This window comes from Hemibagrus wyckioides, linkage group LG13 (assembly GCF_019097595.1).
Source record: "Hemibagrus wyckioides isolate EC202008001 linkage group LG13, SWU_Hwy_1.0, whole genome shotgun sequence".
Classification (NCBI taxonomy): Eukaryota; Metazoa; Chordata; class Actinopteri; order Siluriformes; family Bagridae; genus Hemibagrus; species Hemibagrus wyckioides.
In genome coordinates, this window is record NC_080722.1 from 2,455,001 (window position 1) to 2,462,500 (window position 7,500).

At 38.7% G+C, this 7,500-nt stretch overlaps 1 protein-coding gene across 2 annotated transcripts in view; it reads right to left on the bottom strand.

Moving 5' to 3' along the window:
• LOC131364175 (carbohydrate sulfotransferase 15-like) overlaps nucleotides 1-7,500 on the bottom strand; it is a 41,644-nt gene that overhangs the window by 33,435 nt on the left and 709 nt on the right. The gene's annotated exons all lie outside the window — the stretch shown is intronic.

Here is a 7,500-nt window from a genome sequence, read left to right on the forward strand (position 1 = left end):
GCTGAGACAAGACTACCATGATCCTGATTAGCTGAGACAAGACTACCATGATCCTGATTAGCTGAGACAAGACTACCATGATCCTGATTAGCTGAGATAAGACTACCATGATCCTGATTAGCTGAGATAAGACTACCATGATCCTGATTAGCTGAGATAAGACTACCATGATCCTGATTAGCTGAGATAAGACTACCATGATCCTGATTAGCTGAGATAAGACTACCATGATCCTGATTAGCTGAGATAAGACTACCATGATCCTGATTAGCTGAGACAGGACTGTCCTGATCCTCATCAGCAGAGACAAGACTACCATGATCCTGATTAGCTGAGACAGGACTGTCCTGATCCTCATCAGCAGAGACAAGACTACCATGATCCTGATTAGCTGAGATAAGACTACCATGATCCTGATTAGCTGAGATAAGACTACCATGATCCTGATTAGCTGAGATAAGACTACCATGATCCTGATTAGCTGAGATAAGACTGTCCTGATCCTCATCAGCAGAGATAAGACTACCATGATCCTGATCAGCTGAGATAAGACTACCATGATCCTCATCAGCAGAGATAAGACTACCATGATCCTCATCAGCAGAGATAAGACTACCATGATCCTCATCAGCAGAGATAAGACTACCATGATCCTGATTAGCTGAGATAAGACTGTCCTGATCCTCATCAGCAGAGATAAGACTACCATGATCCTGATTAGCAGAGATAAGACTACCATGATCCTGATTAGCTGAGATAAGACTGTCCTGATCCTCATCAGCAGAGACAAGACTACCATGATCCTGATTAGCTGAGACAAGACTACCATGATCCTCATCAGCAGAGACAAGACTACCATGATCCTGATTAGCTGAGACAAGACTACCATGATCCTCATCAGCAGAGACAAGACTACCATGATCCTGATTAGCTGAGACAAGACTACCATGATCCTCATCAGCAGAGACAAGACTACCATGATCCTCATCAGCAGAGACAAGACTACCATGATCCTGATTAGCTGAGATAAGACTGTCCTGATCCTCATCAGCAGAGATAAGACTACCATGATCCTGATTAGCTGAGATAAGACTACCATGATCCTCATCAGCAGAGACAAGACTACCATGATCCTCATCAGCAGAGACAAGACTACCATGATCCTCATCAGCAGAGACAAGACTACCATGATCCTCATCAGCAGAGACAAGACTACCATGATCCTCATCAGCAGAGACAAGACTACCATGATCCTCATCAGCAGAGACAAGACTACCATGATCCTGATTAGCTGAGACAAGACTACCATGATCCTCATCAGCAGAGACAAGACTACCATGATCCTGATTAGCTGAGACAAGACTACCATGATCCTGATTAGCTGAGACAAGACTACCATGATCCTGATTAGCTGAGATAAGACTGTCCTGATCCTCATCAGCAGAGACAAGACTACCATGATCCTGATTAGCTGAGACAAGACTACCATGATCCTCATCAGCAGAGACAAGACTACCATGATCCTCATCAGCAGAGACAAGACTACCATGATCCTCATCAGCAGAGACAAGACTACCATGATCCTGATTAGCTGAGATAAGACTACCATGATCCTGATTAGCTGAGATAAGACTGTCCTGATCCCCATCAGCAGAGATAAGACTACCATGATCCTGATTAGCAGAGATAAGACTACCATGATCCTCATCAGCAGAGACAAGACTACCATGATCCTCATCAGCAGAGACAAGACTACCATGATCCTCATCAGCAGAGACAAGACTACCATGATCCTCATCAGCAGAGACAAGACTACCATGATCCTGATTAGCTGAGACAAGACTACCATGATCCTGATTAGCAGAGACAAGACTACCATGATCCTGATTAGCAGAGACAAGACTACCATGATCCTGATTAGCTGAGATAAGACTACCATGATCCTGATTAGCTGAGATAAGACTACCATGATCCTGATTAGCTGAGATAAGACTACCTTGATCCACATTAGCTGAGATAAGACTACCTTGATCCACATTAGCTGAGACAGGATTGTATTAATCCTTATTGGTCGAGACACTTTTCCCTGTTTCTCATTGGCTGAGACAGGATGCTTTGTTCATCCACTGGCTGAGACAGGATTTCTCTGATCCTATTGGCCAAGACTAGACAAGCTTGATCCTGATTAGTTGAAACAGGAATCTGTTGATCTTTATTGGTTAAGACAAGAGTGCCTTGATCCTTAATAGCTGAGACAATATTTTCATTATCCTTATTGGCTGAGATAAGACTGTCTTGACCCTGATTGGCTAAGACAAGGCATCAATGACCCTGATTGGCCAAGACAAGACTTCCACAACCCTGATTGGCTGAGACAAGGTTTCCATGACCCTGATTTGCTGAGACAAGGCTTCCATTATGCTCAGTGGCTAAGGATGGTATTAATCCTCTTTGGCTTAGACAGGATTTCTCTGAATCTCCTTGTCTGAGATAAGACAGCCCTGATCAGCTGAAACAGGAATGTGTTATAATCGGAGATACAGAAAAAGGAGGAAAGTATCAGTGCTTGTGTTTACTGATGCGAGACTTTATGAGCAGCAGAAAGCTGAGAGTCAAACATGTCTGAGAATAACGAGCGGCCTCCTGCCCTTATAAACTCCTCATTACTGTGAGGGCTGTAAAGTTCACTCACCCCAGCAGAGTCCAGTGATGGAAAGTCTGAGCTCTTCCACCAAGTAAGGAAGAAACATTCTCCTCATTACTGATGGAAAGAACTCAAGAGAGTCACGTGATGAGAACGAGCTGGACAGTGGAACAGGATCACCAGAGAGTTCTACTTCTGAAGATGAACACAGAACCCTAAAATCTACTGGGGTATAGAGTATAGAGTGTTGTATATATAGAGTATAGGGTGTATAGGATATAGAGTATAGGGTATAGAGTATTTTGTATAGAGTATAGGGTATAGAGTACAGGGTATAGAGTATTTTGTATAGCGTATAGAGTATAGGATATAGAGTATTTTGTATAGAGTATAGGGTGTATAGGATATAGAGTATAGGGTATAGAGTATTTTGTATAGAGTACAGGGTATAGGGTATAGAGTATTTTGTATAGAGCATAGAGTATTTTGTATAGAGTATTTTGTATAGAGCATAGAGTATTTTGTATAGAGTATAGGGTATAGAGTATAGAGTGTTGTATATATAGAGTATAGAGTATAGGGTATAAGGGTATAGGGTATAGAGTGTATAGGATATAGAGTATAGGGTATAGAGTATATAGGATATAGAGTATAGGGTATTTTGTATAGAGTATAGGGTATACAGTATAGGATATAGAGTATTTTGTATAGAGTATAGGGTATACAGTATAGGATATAGAGTATTTTGTATAGAGTATAGAGTATTTTGTATAGGGTATAGAGTATTTTGTATAGAGTACAGGGTATAGAGTATAGGGTATAGAGTATACAGTATTTTGTATAGGGTATAGAGTATTTTGTATAGAGTATAGGGTGTATAGGATATAGGGTATAGAGTATTTTGTATAGAGTATAGGGTATAGGGTATTTTGTATAGAGTATAGGATATAGAGTATTTTGTATAGGGTATAGAGTATTTTGCATAGAGTATTTTGTATAGAGTACAGGGTATAGAGTATTTTGTATAGAGTACAGGGTATAGAGTATAGAGTATTTTGTATAGAGTATAGGGTATTTTGTATAGAGTATAGGATATAGAGTATTTTGTATAGAGTATAGAGTATTTTGTATAGGGTATAAAGTATTTTGTATAGGGTATAGGGTATAGAGTACAGGGTATAGAGTATTTTGTATAGAGTACAGGGTATAGAGTATAGAGTATTTTGTATAGAGTATAGGGTATTTTGTATAGAGTACAGGGTATAGGGTATAGAGTATTTTGTATAGAGTATAGGGTATAGAGTATAGAGTATTTTGTATAGAGTACAGGGTATAGGGTATAGAGTATTTTGTATAGAGTATAGGGTATAGAGTATTTTGTATAGGGTATAGAGTATTTTGTATAGAGTACAGGGTATAGGGTATAGAGTATTTTGTATAGAGTACAGGGTATAGAGTATAGAGTATTTTGTATAGAGTACAGGGTATAGAGTATAGAGTATTTTGTATAGAGTATAGGGTATTTTGTATAGAGTATAGGGTATAGAGTATTTTGTATAGAGTACAGGGTATAGGGTATAGAGTATTTTGTATAGAGTATTTTGTATAGGGTATAGAGTATTTTGTATAAAGTATTTTGTATAGGGTATAGAGTATTTTGTATAGAGTACAGGGTATAGGGTATAGAGTATTTTGTATAGGGTATAGAGTATTTTGTATAGAGTATAGGGTATTTTGTATAGAGTATAGGGTATAGAGTATTTTGTATAGAGTACAGGGTATAGGGTATAGAGTATTTTGTATAGAGTACAGGGTATAGGGTATAGAGTATTTTGTATAGAGTATAGGGTATAGAGTATTTTGTATAGAGTATAGGGTATAGAGTATTTTGTATATGGTATAGAGTATTTTGTATAGAGTATTTTGTATAGAGTATAGAGTGATTTGATTGGTCAAAAAGGTGTTGATTTGTTTTTTGTTTTTTTTAACCGCAGCTCAGACAGTAGTGCAAGTACTAATCACATTACTGTAGACTCTAGTGTGTGTATCTGTGTGTGTGTGTGTGTATGTGTGTGTGTGTGTGTGTAAATACAGTACGTATATGAAAGCAAGAGTTCTGAGTGTTTCCTGTTATAGTTATATGTAACTTAAAAAAAAAGCATCTTTTTCTGTTCTCAGTTTCAGAGATGAAAAATAAATGACATTAACACACACACACACACACACACACACACACACACACACACACACGGTGCACGAAGTACAGGATCCATCTCCACCAGAGAGAAAACACAAACCCCTCAGAGTTTGACAGACTTGGCACAAGCAGTGCCGATTTTTTGTGAATAAATTCTGTGTGTGTGTGTGTGTGTGTGTGTGTGATGATCCAGATACTGCAGGGTTTAGTGTTTAACCTGCTTTAATACAAAAAAATCTCAGAATCTCCGTCCCGTATGCCCCGTGACCTGCACACTTCAGCTGCTACAACCTCAGTCAATTAACCATGAAATACTTTGAGTTGTGTTAAGAGCAAACACACACACAGAGTCATAAAGGAGTTATGCAGCTGTATATTTACTTGCTGTTCTTTACACTTGCTACGATTTTGTCTCTCGTGGTTGTGTTGCTTGTATAATGGGTTTTTTTTTTAGTTCCAATGTAAATCATCTGCAATTATATAGAACTTACAAAGTGCTAAAGTGCTACCTAAACACTACACAATGCACTAATCAGTGTGAAAACAAGCCGTTCTGATTATAGAGTACAGGGTATAGAGTATAGCGTGTGGAGTATATAGTATAGAATGTATACATTGTAGAGTGTAGAATATATATAAAGTGTATATAGGGTATAAAGGGTTGAGTATAGTACATATATAGTATAGAGTTGGCATTGTAGGGTACAGAGTGGAGTATAGGACATACAGTATAGAGTACACATTGTAGACTATAGAACATATGGTATAGAGTATAGAGAATAGAATGTAGAGTATAGAAAGTAGAGTATAGGGTATGGACTATGGATAGAGTGTAGGGTATACATGATAGGATATAGTGTAGATTATAGAACATATGGATTAAGGGATAGGGTATAAAGTGTAGAGTATAGGGCATAGAGTATACACTAAAGGGTATAGAGTATATAGTATAGAACGTAGAGTGTAGGGTAAAGAGTGTAGAATATAGGGTATAGGGAATTGAGTATACACTATAGGGTGTTAAGTAAGGAATGTAGAGTGTAGGGTATAAAGTATACACTATTTTATACATTATATGGTGTAGAGTACTGAATGAAGAGTATAGGGCATCGAGTATACATTATAGGGTATAGAGTGTAGCACATAGAATGTAACGTATAAAGGTATAAAGTACAGACTATAGGTTTAGGGTATAGCATCCAGAGTATAGATTATAGGGTACAGGGGTACAGAGTGTAGACTATAGGGTACAGACTATAGGGAATAGAGTATAGACTATAGGGTATAGGATATAGAGCATAGGGTACAGAGCAGAAACTAAAGGGTACGGAGTGTAGAGCATAGACTATATGGTATAGGGTACAGAGCATAGATTATAGGGTATAGGGTATAGATTATAGGGTACAGAGTGTAGAGCATAGCCTATAGGGTATAGACTATAGGATATAGAGTATAAGGAATACAATATACACTATATGGTGTAGAGTATAGAATGAGGAGTATGGGCATAGAGTATGCACTACATACTATATAGGGTATATATAGCACGTGGTTGCTTAGTGGTTAAGGTATTGGACTACTGCTCAGAAGGTTGTGAGTTTGACTCTCAGGTCTGCCAAGCTGTTACAGCTAGGCCCTTCAGCAAGGCCCTTAACCATGAATTACTCAGTTAAGATGGATAAGGGCGTCTGTCAAATGCCAGAAATGTAAATGTATAGAGTGGGGTAAAGAATTTGTTTTAGCTCAGAGCTCTGTTCTCAGATTAGATTAGTAAACCAAGCTAACTCTACTAACTACTTACACTCACCAGAGTGAGCTGAAAGGAACGTAATTACAGGTTGTAAGCTGAATAAACCTCGTGCCACACACATCACAGGACCGCTTGGAGGAATCCTTCAAGCTGATGGTTTGATTTGTCTCTTCAGAGCGTTGGTACGGTGTAGAGAAACTCTACATGTAAATGTCACTATATCAGCGTCAGTGCTGATATTATACACCAAACTTTTCTTCATTAGGAAGCTACAGTGAGCATAACACACATCAAAACGAAAGCAGGAAAGCATCACAAATGCTGGAAATATTCATAAGAATTTTATTTAATTGACCACAGACATTTTTCCATCCAAGGGTGCCATTAATTTTATCACCATTTTGTCGAAGTCGCTCAAATCCTTACGCTTGACCATTTTTCCTGCTTCCAACACACCTTAAACTTAAAGAACTAGACAGATGCCACTGCGACGAGATCATCTGCGATATTCCCGTCACCCCTCAGTGTGTTTAATATGGTTGATAATTCTCCACGTCCACACTACGGATGTGTGAGATGTGTCCCAGATCTCAATGTTCTCCTCGCGTCTGTGTGGGTTTCCTCAAAGATCTCGGATTTCAAAAAATATGCCAGTGGGTGGAAGGAGAAATTGACCCTAGGTGTGAATAAGCGTGTGAACAGTGTGTCTCATGATGGACTAGTGCCAGGTCCTGCTTCATACCAAGAGTTCCTAACTCTCTGGATCCACTATCACCATCTAGAGCAGGATAAAGTGCTTACAGAAGTCGGATTTAACGCACACAAAAACACAACATGAAAGGATTCGATAACTATAGGAGTTAGTCCAATCGAATTTACTTCCAATCTAATTATTACGCTTTACAGCCA